This window comes from Bufo gargarizans, chromosome 6 (assembly GCF_014858855.1).
Source record: "Bufo gargarizans isolate SCDJY-AF-19 chromosome 6, ASM1485885v1, whole genome shotgun sequence".
Lineage (NCBI taxonomy): Eukaryota > Metazoa > Chordata > Amphibia > Anura > Bufonidae > Bufo > Bufo gargarizans.
In genome coordinates, this window is record NC_058085.1 from 95,232,183 (window position 1) to 95,245,841 (window position 13,659).

Consider the following 13,659-nt stretch of genomic DNA (forward strand, 5'->3'; position numbering starts at 1 on the left):
TGACATCAACCAGCACTGTACATGTATGGCGCAAGTCATCTATGGGTTAAGAATTTCATGTAAACTGTGAAATCCAGGGATTTGTGGAAAAACAGCATGTTTAAACACGCCAAAGAGTTGCATGTATATGCTCCTATGGAAGTCATTTGGAGTTAAATATGTTAAGGAATTTGGCCTACTCTTTCCGGCGGACACTTGTATGGGGTGATTTTTAGACCATATTGTATTTCTGAGCTATGTCAAAGGCCACTTTTTTTCTTTGTTTGGGATTATTGTCCTTCTAAGGCCTCATGCACACGACCGTACTTCTGGTCCGCATCTGCGGCTCTGTTGCGGACCCATTCACTTCAGTGGGGCCGCAAAAGCTGCGGACAGCACTCCGTGTGCTGTCCGCATTCGTTGCTCCGTTACGTGGCCCCGCAAAAAAAAAAAAAATATAGAACATGTCCTATTCTTGTCCGTTTTGCGGACGAGAATAGGCATTTCTACAATGGGCCACCCGTTCCATTCCGCAAATTGTGGAAGGCACACGGAGGGATTCAGTTTTTTGCGGATCCGCGGTTTGTGGACCGCAAAAAACGGAACGGTCGTGTGCATGAGGCCTAAAATGTAATACTCAGAAGTTTAAGCTTTTTATCCTAATGAAAAGTTCCCCTCTACTGTTAACCTAAATTCTGCACCCTAAGGCCAGGGACACACGTGGTGGAAAATCCTGCTACGGTTTTTGCTGCGCTTCCACCGCAAAAAAAACTAAAAAGGCTAATTGCGGTCCGCAGCGCATGGGCACCCGCATGGGGATCGCAGACCTATTCACTTGAATGTCAAATGAAAAACGAAAAGTCCAGCTTCCAGACAACGTGTTCAAGCTTTAATAAATAAGTGCTTTAAAATCCAACATGTACATCCAAGTCTACGCGTTTCAGATCATTTACTAACATATTACTTCTATTAAATTTTTCCAAAAATTCACTGTGTGAACATGCCTTTATTCTCCCAGCCCTGCCACCACCCCCACATTTCACTCTCGATAAGGGCAGCTGTCGCTTATAACACATGCACAGGGCCCACTCTAATATTTTTCCCCCCTGGGTGCTGTCGTTTAGCAAACGTTTTATCTGATCTTTGATTCTCCCAGATAGACTGATGTTATACAGAGATTTTGGTCTGTCCCTTGGTCTAAAAATGAGTATAAGGCCTCATGCACATGGCCATATTATGAATCTATCCTAAGGCCGTCAGTGACCAAACAGCCCCTGTAATCTGCCTCTGCTACTTAACTGGTTGTACCTATGTATCCCGTCCAACAGCAATCGGTATTATATCACTGATAAAATACCAGAATTTATCAGAGCCGCTTTTTTCTAAAATTACCGTGGCACCCAGTGGCAAATCAATTTAGATTTTTGGTTGTGTCCTGCATTGCAGCTCTATAATGTAGGACGTAGGAAGCCTAATTAGTAATAACAAGGGGCGTGGTTAGTGTCACATGATCTGCTGATGTTGGGAAACATCTTACTGCCCTCAGATGGGATAGCGGACACATGGCAAACCAGGAATTAGGATTCAAGCATGGGGGATAAGAGAAAACTGAAGAAAAAAAAAACATCCAAGGAGAAATAGGGGCTAGAGTAACTAGACTTCAGAGTGGAAACTACCGTATTTTTCTCCCTATAAGGCCTCATGCACACGACCGTATGTATTTTGCAGGCCGCAAAAAACTGATCTGCAAAAAATATGGATGGCGTTCGTGTGCATTCTGTATTTTGCGGAACGGAACCACTGGCCCCTAATAGAACAGTACTATCCTTGTCCGGAATGCGGACAATAATAGGACATGTTCTATTTTTTTTGTGGAATGAAAATACGGACATACGGAATGCACACGCAAAAAACAGAAGGGACACATAAAGAAAATACGTTAATGTGCATGAGGCCTAAGTAGGGCTGAAACGATTACTCGATTAAATCGAGTAATTCGACACAAGAAAATCCTCAATGCAAATTTTTTGCATAGAAGATTCGTTTGTGTCCTGTGACCACGGAGCGGGGGTGAAGCACTTGCTATTACTCCCGCTCCGTGGTCTCCCGCTGCGCTTGGGATACTCACCTTTCCAGCAGGCGGCCTCCGGACACTCCACAGTACGTCCATGGTCCCACGCTGCGCTGACCTCCTGACGTACGCGCGCCGTGACCTGACGCACTGTGTGACGTCAGGAGCAGAGCAGTGCAGAACGATGTAGTGTCGGCAGCACCCCTGCTGGAAAGGTAAGTTGGTGAAACCGAGGGGGTGGGGCGCAACTAAGGCCAGGCGCCTGGAGTGCACAGCGTCATAGAAACCAGTGACGCTGTGCAATCCGGGTGTCAGGAGGAGCATGGCAGCAGAGCTGATGGCACAATGGGGGCAGAGCTGATGGCACAATGGGGGCAGAGCTGATGGGGTGTGAACTGGGCACTGGGGTGAAGGAGAGCTGATGGCACTGGGGGATAGAGGAGCTGATGGCACTGGGGGGAACTGATGCACTTGGGCTGATCGCACAGTGGGGAACAGAGGGTGTTGGGTACTGATGGCAGGGGGTCTGATGAGTTTTTATAAAGGAAAACAGTCTTATTTTTTTCTTATTAGATTACTCGATTAATCGTAAAAAATAATCGATAGAATACTCGATTACTAAAATAATCGTTTACTGCAGCCCTAGGCCTAAGATGCACTTTTTTCCCCAAGTGGGGGAGGAATGTCAGTGCGTCTTTTGGAACACATACTAATACATATTCCGGGATGAATAATCGTTACCACGGTGTGCTACCGACTACGGGTGGGCGATATGGCCTAAAATCTATATTGCAATATAATTTTAAGCATGTGCGATATATATTGTTTTCTATATTTGGAGGGGGGGTGTTTAAACTTTTTTTTTTTTTTACTTTTTATTTAATAACTATTAGCCTCCTTAAGGGCTAGAAGAACCCTTGTCATATTCACCCAGCCTCTCCCTCTTATCAGCCCCCTCTGGTAACTCAAACCCCCCCCCCCCTTCCTCCCCAGTATTAATCATTGGTGGCAATGGCCATAGGGTCCCCCCCATCATTGGTGGCAGTGGGCAGTTCCGATCGGAGTCCCAGCAGTGTATAAGCTGTATGCTATAAGCATTAGCAATGTGCCGCACAGACAGAAGAAGGAGCGACCGGCGGCCACGGCGCACGTGAGTATAATGTTGCTCACTAACATACCATGGCAACTAGGACTTCGTGACTCCTGGCTCCCATGGTAACCGACCAGAGCCCCAGCATTGCACTGCTGGGACTCTGATCGGAACTGCCCACTGCCACCAATGCAGAGACTGAAGAACATTCCCGACCTCTGACAGGATGCTGTGATCCGCGCGATTAACCCCTCAACTGAGAGGTTAATTGCGGTGGATCGCAGTGTGCAGTGATAGGGGCCGGGATATGGCATTCATTGGTGGCGCAGTGGCCATAGTCCCTCCCCTCCTCCTCCTACTCTGTTCTTATTGGTGGCCAGCGGCAGCCGCGCACAGTGGGGACGTAGGGACTCCCTCCTCCACTGTGCTGGCTCAGGAGAACATGGTGCGTGCCGAGAGCGCGATCATTCACTACCGTTCTGTGGTCATATCACGGTCCGGCGATATAGGCAATATGCACAAAATCCATATCTTGGCTCAAATTTATATCACATATCGCCTATATCGCCCACCCCTACTACCGACAAAAATTCCTTTTTTTTTTGTCCACGTAAATTAATCGCCTGACAAACTGATTAGACGGCAAATCTTTGGGCAGTAAATTTACACAGGCAAATTATCGGCAATGAGTGTTGTTATGGGAGGCTATGTTCACATCTGTGGCCAAGATATTAAAAACGAGGATGAAACTGTATTTTGTTTATCTCGATAGACCCCAAGAGAATGGGATCTGACTTGGCCATGTCTGGCATATTCCCGATCCAGCAATTCCAGTTTTCTGTTCCTATGCTACCACAGAATACCAAATTTTGCACACAGATCTGAACTTAGTGTAAATGATACCTAATGGTGGCTAGGGCTATGGGACAGCAGCAGTGAACAGGAAGAGAGAAAGACGACACGAGCGCACTGCGCGCACCATCTCCTCGTACAGCTGATTGCCGGGGCTGCCAGCTGAGGGACCCCCGCCGATCTGATATTGTTGACATATCCTGAGGATAGGTCATCAATATAAAAAGCCCGGACAACCCCTTTAATGATAGAGGGGGTTCTGAGGCTGGACAGAGATAACAGCTGACGGTGTTCTCTTTAGCCCCTATACCCTGCCTCTCCAAACTTCAGGCGCCCCATTTCCGTCCTTGTTACATCTGCACATATAAGATCTTGTTTAGAAGACGTTAGGAATAAAACCAGTGTAATATAAAAGATAATGCATGAGCTTATATGGAGGGTATAGCGTGGACTCGTATAGCGGCCGGGCTTGGTATTGCAGCTCAGACACGTGTGACTGATGTACGGTGATGTCACATCACCTAGGAAGAGACTGCGGCGCTCGCGGAGTGTTGGCCTCTTCTAAGAGCTGATTGACGGGGGTCCTGGGTGTTAGACCCCAACAGATCTTTTATTGATGGCCTATCCCGAGGATAGGTCATCAATATCTTTTCCCCGATAACCCCTTTAAGGGTGCATTCGCATCACTGTTTAGCTTTCCGTTCTTCTAATCCATCAGAAGATGAGAGAGGAGAAAAATAAACAGGATCCTGTTGCATCAGTTTGGGCTCATTCACACGGCCGTTGCCTCTCTGTTGTCATATTGCGGGGTACCGGACGTGTGCATTCCGCATCACGGATGTGGACCCATTCACTTGAATGGGTCCGCAAATCCGGAGATACGAAATGGAAGCACGGAACCCCACAGAAGCACTACAGAGTGCTTCCGTTGGGTTCCATTCCGTGCCTCCGCACCGCAAAAATTTAGAACTTGCTCTATCTTTTTGCGCATGCAGCTTGCCCACGGTCGGTGCCCGTGCATTGTGGACCGCAAATTGCGGTCCTCAGCACTGGCACGGCGGGACAACGGCTGCGTGAATGAGCCCTTATACATACATTGCATATAATCTTTTTAGTTTTTTTACAGGATCCAGTAAAAAAAAGCGGATCATGTTGCATCAGTTGTCATCCGTTTAAGCCATTTTCGTCTGAGATCCATTTTTTAGGGTACTTTCACACTAGCGTTTTTGTTTTCCGGTATTAATTACTGTCACATGAGCTCAATACCGAAAAAAAAAACAATCATTTTTATCCTAATGCATTCTGAATAGAGAGCAATCTGTTCAGGATGCATCAGTTCAGTCCTTCTTACGTTTTTTGTACAGAGAAAATACTGCAGCATGCTGCAGTTTTTTCTCCGGCCAAAAATACTTGCCGGAACGCTGGATTCGGCGTTAATTTACATTGAAGTGTACTAGTGCCGGATCTGGCATTAAGTGTTCCAGCAAAACGGATCCGGCTTTCCGGTCTGCGCATGCGCAGACTTTTAAAACTGCAAAAAAAAATAATAATACTGGATCAGTTTTTCCGGATGACACCGGAGAAACGGATCCGGTGTTTCAATGCACTTGTCAGAGGGATCTGTAGCTGTCTGACAAATGCCATCAGTTTGCGTCCGGATTGCTGGATCCGGCAAGCAGTTCCAGCGGTGGAACTGCATGCTCGAATCCTCTGCCGCAAGTGTGAAAGTACCCTTAGACGGAAACAAAAGTACTGCATGCAAGACTTTTATCCCCATCTAAAAAACAGATCTTAGACGGAAATGGCTTAAACGGATGACAACCGTTGCAACAGGATCCGTTTTTTTTCACTGGATCCTGTTTTTTTTTCTTTATTTTATTTCTCTCTCTCTTCTGACGGATCAGAAAAACTGAAAGCTAAACGGTGATGTGAATGCACCCCAAGGCTACTTTCACACTAGCGTTTTTCTTTTCCGGCGCTGAGTTCCGTCCTAGGGGCTCAAATCCGGAAAAGAACTGATCAGTTTTATCCTAATGCATTCTGAATGGAGAGTAATCCGTTCAGGATGCATCAGGATGTCTTCAGTTCAGGCTTTTCAGAAAACCGTAGCATGTTGTATTTTTACCTCCGGCCAAAAATCCTGAACACTTTGACTGAACGCCGGATCAGGCCTTTTTCCCATTGAAAAAAAAGTTAAAGTCCATAAATGGCGGATCCGTTTTTTACAATGCATTTTTTCATTGTGATCAAAATCCTGATCAGGATTCAAATGTAATCCGTTTTCACACGTTTTTCCGGATCCGGCGGGCAGTTCCGGTGTCGGAATTAAACGCCGGATTTAAACAACACTAGTGTAGTGTGAAAGTAGCCTAAGACGTAGTTATCATGATATGAGTGGAGTAACGATTGCATGCCCAGTGGGGAATCATCTGTGCTGTAAACGATACCATGTAAAACCCTGGACTACAAACAATGATTTCGGTGTCTACATCAGCGATCGTAAGGACGACAAACGAAAGAATTATCACTTGTTCGATCGTTCATTGCTTTTACTCGATAAATGATCACTTTCGCTCGATTTTGACTTTTTTATTAAATGATTATTTACTCATGAAAAGGGGCCTTAACGTCTGAGAAGACAGTTTGCTGAAAGCAATGAAAATTGAAAATTCTATTACCAGTTTAGCTGGGAGAAATTGAAGTTGTTGTGGTGAGCGTCAGGGGTCACAGGTACAAAATCTTAGATAATCTGATTCTTTGAGGGGTGTTTAACTTGAAATATTCAGTTTGCTCCTCTGCAATCCGCAGCAAAGTATTCAAGACTGTGTCTTTTTGAAATTATAGAGGTTATATAATTCTTACTAGCAGAAGGACCCGGCTTTGCACGGGTATATTTCATCTATTTAATGTTTCTGTGTGTCGTTAAGATACTGACAGTATCCCCCATAACAGTGAACTCCACAGCACCCCGCCCCTTTAACAGTGAACTCCACAGTACCCCACCAGTTCAGCGAACTCCACAGTCCCCCACCCCTTAACACTGACCCCTCCACAGTGCCCCGCCACTTTAAAATGGGACCTCCACAGCAGCCCATCCCCTTAACCATTTCTAGACTGGGCCATTTACCCCCTTCCTGACCAGGCCTAATTTTGCTAATCTGACATGTCACTTTATGTGGTAGTAACGCTGTTACTTATCCAAGCTATTCAGAGAGAAAATCCCAAAGTTAACAAAAATTTGAAAAAAATCACTGTTGTGATCACAAATGTATTTTCTTTCAGTGTCCGTTCCGTTTCTATTGCGGACCATATGCGGAACCATCCATTTCAATGGATCCGCAAAACAAACTCCATGTGCATTCCGTTTCCGTATGTCTGTATTTCTGTTCCGCAAAAAAAATAGAACTTGTCCTATTATTGTCCGCATTACGGACAAGGATAGTACTGTTCTATTAGGGGCCAGCTGTTCCGTTCCGCAAAATACGGAATGCACACGGACGTCATCCGTATTTTTGCGGATCCGTTTTTTGGAAGACCTCAAATTACATACGGTTGTGTGCATGAGCCCTTAGGGTCTCATTTTTTGCGGGATGAGGTGACGGTTTGATTGGTACTATTTTGGGGGGCATACGCCTTTTTGATCACTTGATGTTGCACTTTGTTAGGTGAAAAAAAATGGCTTTTTGGCACAGTTTTATTTTTATTACGGTGTTCACGTGAGGGGATAGGTCATGTGATATTTTTATAGAGCTGGTTGTTACAGATGCGGCAATACAGACTATGTATGCTTTTTTTATTTATTTTTTATTTCACTTTAACACAATAATAGCATTTTTGAAACCCAAAAAATGGATGTTTTAATGTCTCCATATTCTGAGAGCTATAGTTTTATTTTTTGATCGATTTTCTTATGTAGGGGCTAATTTTTTTGCGGTATGAGGTGACTGTTTTATTGGTACCATTTTGTGGGAGATACGCCTTTTTGATCACTTGGTGTTGCACTTTTTGTGATGTAAGGTGACAAAAATGGCTTTTATTGACACAGTTTTTATTTATTAATTTTTTATGGCGTTTATTGGACGGGGTGGATCATGTGATATATGTATAGAGTCGGCAATACCAAATATGTCTATTTTATTTTAATTTTTTCTACTTAAATTTTTTTTTTTTATTACTTAATTGAGGATTTTTTTTTTTTTTTTTACATGTGAAACATTTTTTTATTTATTTATATTTTTAATTTTTTAGTTTTTTATTTTACACTTTGCATTCCGCATACAAGACCTCTGGGGGACATTTAACTTCTGCCTCCCATTGATGAACGGTAATGGTAATCATGGTAATGCAAACGGATCTGTTCTGAACAGATACAAGCGTTTGCATTATAGGTGCGGATCCGTCTGTGCAGATACCAGACGGATCCGAACCTAAACGCAGGTGTGAAAGTAGCCTTAGTTGGTGGTGCTGCTGAATCTGACATAGGTTCATCCACACTACTCGTGCTACTGACGGCTCTCTATGCTCTCCCCTTTCCTTCTTTTAGTGATGGCAGCAGGGAGGGGGAGGAGGTTGTACATGGCAGAACAGTTTGTGGAGAGGGGAGAAAGACTCCAAGGAGGGCAGCCTACATTGACTGCAGATAGGGAGGAAAGTACACACAACATAGAGAATTACAGAGGTTCCGTGGACAGAAAGCAGAGCACCCATGGCAGACTTTGCAGAGAGAGGGGAATTATGGAGTCCTCAACATCAGTGACTAATAATTTACTTGTGCTAACAAACTGAATACCAAGGGAACAGAGAATGAATGAAGGAACGATGTTTGCAGTCTGAAACATAGTGTAACTTGTTTTTAGTGATCATACTGTAAGGCATATCATCGCTTGACTAGAAGAGAACCAATGTGGGGCTGGATGAGCAGGAGGGGATTTTGTAAGTCAGACATATGGCATAATCCGCAAGTAATGCATTTGGAAAGTCATCAGATCCTTTCACTTTTGTCACATTTTGTTATGTTGTGACCTTGTGCTAACATAATAAATAAATAAAAGTTCCCCCATCAGTCTGCACTCTGTACCCCATAATGTAAATGTAAAAATTTTTTTTTTTTTGAATTATTTACAAATTTATTAAAAAGAGAAAACTCAACTTTTGCATGGACATAAGTATGTAGAGACTTTGCTATAACACTTGAAATTTAGCTTGGGGGGGGGGGGGGGTGTCTAATTTCTCTTGATCATCTTTGAGATGTTTCTACACCTCTATTGGAGTCCACCTGTGGTAAATTCAGTTGATTGGACATGATTTGGAAGACTCGCCCCTGTTTATATGAGATATCACAGTCGACAGTGCATATCAGAACAACAGTGACTTCCATAATTCTTAAATTGAAGAACAACCAGGGCTCTTCCTACAGCTGGTCACCCCACCAAAGTAAGCAATGAAGGGAGAAGAGCCTTTGTAAGAGGTATTGAGTGCAGAATGATGATGATGGGGGGGGGGGGGGGGGGGGATCTTGATTTTGTTTTTATTTTAGCACAAGGGCGCAACCTAATGAAATGTCAAAAAAGTGAGACGGTCTGAAAGCTTTCCTAATGTACAGTAGAAGCCAACAGCTATTTAGACAGGTCTCTCTGTCCATGGTACACTGCCTGTCCAAAAAAAAAGTCGCCACCATCGCTGTGGCATTGTTTCAATAAGCTTCTGCAATGTCACAAGATTTATTTCCATCCAGTGTTGCATTAATTTTTCACCAAGATCTTGCATTGATGATGGTAGAGTCTGACTGCTTCTCAATGGGGTTAAGGTCTGGACTCTGTGGTGGCCAATCTATGTGTGAAAATGATGTCTCATGCTCCCGGAACCACTCTTTTACAATCTGAGCCCGATGAATCCTGGCATGGTCATCTTGGAATATGCCCGTGCCATCAGGGAAGAAAAAAATCCATTGATGGAATATCCTGGTCATTCGGTATGTTCACGTAGTCTACTGACCTCATTCTTGGAGCACATACTGTTGCTGAACCTAGACCTGACCAACTGCAGCAACCCCAGATCATAGCACTGCCCCCGCAGGCTTGTACAGTAGGCCCTAGGCATGATGGGTGCATCACTTCATCTGCCTCTGTTCTTACCCTGATGCGTCCATCACTCTGGAACAGGGCAAATCTGGACTCATCAGACCACATGTCCTTCTTCTGTTGCTCCAGAGTCCAATCTTTATGCTCCCTAGCAAATGAAGCCTTTTTTTTCTGGTTTGCCTCACTGATTAGTGATTTTCTTACGGCTACACAGCTGTTCAGTCCCAATCCCTTAAGTTCCCCTCGCATTGTGCGTGTGGAAATGCTCTTACTTTCACTATTAAACATAGCCCTGAGTTCTACTGTTGTTTTTCTTTGATTTGATTTCACCAAACGTTTAAGTGATCACCGATCACGATCATTCAGGATTTTTTCCCGCCACATTTCTTCCTCGAATACGATGGGTCCCCACTATCCTTCCAGTTTTTAATAATGTGTTGGACAGTTCTTAACCCAATTTTAGTAGTTTCTGCAATCTCCTTAGATGTTTTCTCTGCTTGATGCATGCCAATGATTTGACCCTTCTCAAACAGACTAACATCTTTTCCATGACCACGAGATGTGTCTTTCGACATAGTCGTTTAAGAAATGAGAAGCAACTCATTGCACCAGTTGGGGTTAAATAACTTATTGCTAGCTGAAAGATAACCCCATGCAGTAATTATCCAATAGGAGGCTCATAAGTATTTGCTTAGTTAAATCCAGGTGTTTTTTTTTTTTGGGGACAGGCACTGTATATTTCCATAGATCTACTTGTAAATGTGCCCATTACATACAGCTTTGAGGGTATTTGGGGATGAACGTCTGTGTCCTCTAAAATGGATGTGGGGGGTCTGCAGTTGTCATGCAAGCGATTTACCTAGGGATACACAGCTTGTGCTGTTCAAGTATTGGGTATTTGTGGCAGATTTTGGGATGCTCGGACTTGAAGCAAAAGCAGGTGTACTGTGCTGAGTGATTCCTTGCAGAGTAGGCTCCATTTGCTGCACAAGCCCTCATCCTTTTTGTCTTGCAAGTAACAACACGCCTCCTGCTGTATACGGTATATTGCGTCGGTATTTTGTTTGTTTTCTTTTTTAATACCCCGAGTTCCCGCAAGATCCTCAAGCATAAAAAAAGAAGCTGCGCTTCCACTCTAGAAGGCTGGCAGCCGTTCCAGAGCACATTGCAGCAGAAAGCAAAGTCTGTCTGGCGAAGTGACTGTGCCAGGAGGAGATTAATGTTCAGACCTGTTAGCGGGGGATATGGTGTTTGAAGGACGGAGATGCTCTCTCACCCCCTCCGTCTACACATGGCTTCCTTCTCTCCTGAGACTCCACTGCTTTAGCTGAGCTGAAGTTGGCGTATTGGATTCTGGGCCACAAAGATCATTAAAACACTGCAGGGAAGTATAGGGAACATACTGTGCTTTATGAACGCAGTGGAAAAACATAGTGCCGCAGCTCTCCATTACATCTGATGTCTCCACAATCTCTGCACTGAAATTCTCACACACATGCATAGAAATAAGCATTGTCGAGTCTGTGTGATTTTTATATTTTTTTTCCTTACATTTTCCTGCACTTCTTTTCCCAGTTTCATGTGCCCAGAACACAACCCACACGCACTGACTGTATCTGCCGCAGAGCCTGCCAGGCGCGTAATTATGTTCTACCCACCTCCTAGAATGTAAGTAAGATAAATGGGGTTCCCCGACCTAAGTGCCATGGGTTGGAATAGCACCCCAGTGCAGAAAACTTGACTGATAAGTTAGGCCTCATTCACACGCATGTGTTCATGGTATGTCCATGACTGCGCGGTCCATGTCTTATACGTGACTCTATGCGTGCCCCATCTATGTTGGATCTTTGGTTCTGTGATTTTCAGTCTGTGTGCTATAGGGTTGGGCATTATACCGGTATTAACGATATACTGCGGTATTAAGAAATGCTGATATTGCTGTTTCTTAATTACCGCAGTATTTTAGTGACGTCATAGGGGCAGTCTCACTTGAGAGTCGGGCGCACATTAGAGCAGCATGCCCGCCAGCCGGCACAGTGGAGAAGGGGGCAGTCCCTACCTCCCCACTGTGACACAGCCGCCTCTGCACAACCAGTGACAAGATCAGTGAAAATAATTACACAGCCAGCACCTGGCCTCAATGACAGGGCATGTGAACCCCGTCAATTAACCCCTCACCTAAAGCACCTGAGAGGTTAATTGACACGGTTCGGCAGGATCCCTGTCATTGAGGCCAGGTGCAGGCTGTGTGATACAGCTGGCCCCTGCCGCCCACATTTGTATTAAGGGGTTAATTACATTCATTGGTGGCGCAGTGTGCCCCACCCCAGTATTATCTTTATTGGTAGCAGTGGCCACAGGGTCCCCTCCCCCTTTCTCATTAGTGGTGCAGTGGCAGCTTCCAATTGGAGCCCCATCAGTGAAATTGCGGGGCCGATTGGTTACCATGGCAGCCAGGATGCTACTAAAGCCTTAGCTGCTATGGTAAGCTCCCTGCTGCTGTGTGCACTATGCACAGGGCAGCAGGGGCAGTGTGAGATCCTATTCACCCTGATAGAGCTCTATTAGGCTGAATAGGACAAGGGCTCTAGCCCCCTAAGGGGGGTAATAGTTAGTTATTAAGTAAAAAAAAAAAAAAAAAAAAAAATATTAAAATAAGTAATGCATATAAAAATATATAAATTATAACAAAAATTATTAAAAAACATAAGTCCGAACTATTAAAATATAAAAAAATATCTATGCAGTGAGTGCCGTAACGGAATTATTTATTTTTTAAAAACACTCAATTCACAATTTTTTTTTGTCATCTATTCCCCTCAAAAAATAGGATAGGACTGTTCTATTATGGGCCGGACATTCCATAAAATACGGAATGTATGCAGCTTTTTTGGCGTTTGATTTTTTCTTTCGTGTGGTATCGAGTATCACAATACTTTTTTATGGGATCAAAATTTAATCAAAATGGGCATAATGTCATCTCAGGTCCTTTAGGTCACAAAGAAATGGCATCTAGCGGCTGTAAACCCCCAGTGCCAGGAGAGACCAGGGCTGAGGTAATATGGCTGTAGTGTGTAGTGACTAAGACCAATATGTGAGGCGCCGGTCTTTAGTAAATGACCCCCAAAGCTTTATTTGGCTTAAAGGCCTATTTATGATGCCAGTGTACCCTATCTGACAATGTGCACCTATGATGGGCACATTCTGAACAACCCATTTATCAGGGTTTTCCACTAGCTTGTCCCATTTTATTGGGGAGCGCCAAAGATAGCTGATGGCTACTATCTCCAGCACTCCCATAAGAGAATGAATGGAGCAGCAGGGAGCATGTCCGACTGGCAGCTCCATCAGGTCGGGGGTAACGGAAACCCTGTTCTTGGCTGGGCAACTAGAGATATTACTGTATGTAGGCATCAAGAAGACATTATAATGTATGGGGGCAACAAGGAAACACGAGTACATGTTTTGAGTGGGTTTTTTTTTATTCTAAATTGTCATTTATCGCGATATATATCGTTATTGCAATAAATGTCTTAATATTGTTATTGTGGTAATATTTTTGATATCGCTTAACCCTAGTGTGCCAT

The 13,659-nt window shown here is 44.1% G+C and overlaps 1 protein-coding gene across 3 annotated transcripts in view; it reads left to right on the plus strand.

Annotated features, from left to right (window-relative positions):
* Positions 1-13,659, plus strand: part of CHD6 (chromodomain helicase DNA binding protein 6) — a 148,851-nt gene that overhangs the window by 19,344 nt on the left and 115,848 nt on the right. Inside the window, exon 2 of one of the 3 annotated variants that reach the window (XM_044300146.1) lies at positions 11,648-11,740. The exons of the other annotated variants lie outside the window; for them this stretch is intronic. The gene's annotated coding sequence lies outside the window, so the exon portion shown is untranslated. The remainder of the gene's footprint in view (positions 1-11,647; positions 11,741-13,659) is intronic. 3 annotated transcript variants of the gene reach the window in all.